The sequence below is a fragment of the Pinus tabuliformis genome, chromosome 2_1 (genome assembly GCF_031772625.1).
Source record: "Pinus tabuliformis cultivar Carrire ecotype Pingquan chromosome 2_1, CPIR1, whole genome shotgun sequence".
In the NCBI taxonomy this organism is placed as follows: Eukaryota; Viridiplantae; Streptophyta; class Pinopsida; order Pinales; family Pinaceae; genus Pinus; species Pinus tabuliformis.
This window is the reverse complement of record NC_142299.1, coordinates 860,773,426-860,775,583: the sequence shown is the minus strand read 5'-3', so window position 1 is coordinate 860,775,583 and position 2,158 is coordinate 860,773,426.

Sequence of the window (2,158 nt, the reverse complement as noted above, 5' to 3'; positions counted from 1 at the left end):
AAGGTTTCCCTATAAATGTCACCAAAAAGATATTCATTTAAGTAGGGATCAATGATGATGCAATGTCAAATTATTAAAATAAATATATCGGCAAAGCCTTGAAAGGCTGAGATAAGAATTGCCTAATGTACAAGTACACCTCCCCGGGACCTTTATAATTTAGAAGAGAGTTCTTATGATTTAGGGTTTGTAATATATGAAAATTTAGGCACATGATGCCATATAGCAGGTCTATAAATATAGCCTCTAAGGGATAGGATCAACAGAGTAACAATAGGTCATGAAGGAGGCGAGCTAGATGTATGTAGGCAATAGCTTTAAACAACTAAAAATGCATATAACAACAATAAATACCAAGACGTCAACCCTAATTTTAGGGCTTTAATATGCAATTAATGCTAGATTTTGCCTTTTATTATTTATTAAATGCAATCCCTTATGTGAGGGCAATGACACATGGACATAAAATTTCTTTAAAATGTAGATTTCAAGCTAACCATATCCCTAGTTACCATGAAATTAAAGAAGAAATAAAAATTTACAATGATTAACACCAACTAAACTAGTGCATTTATCTAATTAGGCAACGAGATCAATTAGGGCGAAGTTAATGAGAGAGGGACTTGGATGAAGAGTGGAAGACTGAATATCTTCTCTTAGAAACCCCGATGACTTCTCTATGTGGGATATTTTAAGGCCAAAGGATGCATGAACTATGTTCCTTTAATGGATTCTTGTAAGATAAATTTATATAAGAATCGAGATTTCAAGGAAAGATGTTGCACTTTTTATATGGCACACATAGAAACCTTAATTTCAGAAATATAACATGCAAAATGGAAGAAAATGACATTACACTTACACAATTGCAACAAGAATCACTTCAATGAATGCCAAAAGTCTCTCCATGCAAACATCTCCCTCTCAAGAAAATTTGCTCCACAAAAATATCACATTGCATTAAAGAACAAAGGCAAGAGATAGTGTACACTCCTTTAGAGAAGAATAAATGAGTGAATGATGATGATAATTAATGGAAATTGACTCCCCTTTATTTATACGAGGGTAACCAATTAACTTTTTCACAATTTTACAAGAAATTCCCTAAAATGTTTTATTGAACTATTCAACTAGGTCAAAGGTCACAAGTTGACCTTGAGATAGCTCAAAAACATAATAATAATGCTAAACAATTCGCGTGTGGGAATAAAGACTTTCCACAATGATGTTATCCTCTGAGAATGAGCAATATCCATCAAGAAAGTGATGAAATGGTCCATGACTGCTCCTCACTCTAAGAAACCATCAAAGTGCATGGGTACATTTCCAAAAGGCACCTCCTCCACCATGATGTCATCCATAAAAATACTTATGTCACCCTTCTAGGGCATGTAGGGATGAAATGGCATCATCTATGGTACATGTTGGCATCAAGGCATGGTGTGCTCGTCTCAGTGACATCCATCCTCATTTAGGATTTGGAACAAGGCAACGTCCATCAAACATGGCCAATGTTAGCTTGGGGAAGTCTTGGGTCCATTTGGGCATGTCATCAATATGCAATGCCTTAACTCTAACTTAATTTTGTAGCATCTTGAAGTACATCAAGAGATGTGGAACCATGTTGAATATGATCAAGGTCTAATGCTCATCTCTAGAGGGGTAATGTTGGGGGTACAAGGTCACATTTTCTCTCATAATGAGGCAAAATTTCCTTTGGAGTGTACTAGAGAGGAGTCAAGCCATCCCTTAAGGGATCTTCGCCGTATGTGTGATACCCCCTGAAACAAACCTCTTAAAATCAAGTGAGATCAACGTCATTAGGGACACAAAACCATTAAAATATCATAGTGGACCATATATAATGTTAGGGGCACATAAATACTTCACACGAGGATTACCTTCAAATGTCTTACTAGCTAAAAAATTGTAAAGAAGTTACCTCACTTATATTAGGGATGATTAGGTCAAAAAACCCATTAGGTGTTTCCTCTTGCAAGGGAAGTGACATGTCCTAGGTAGACCATTAATCCATATGTGTGTGTGTGATAATGTGGTCCTAGAGTCAGAAAGATTTTAAGGAAGATGCCAAAACCACGAGACCAACTAATGGAGTTCCAACATTATAAGTATGATAATGTAAGGAGGGAGAAATCAC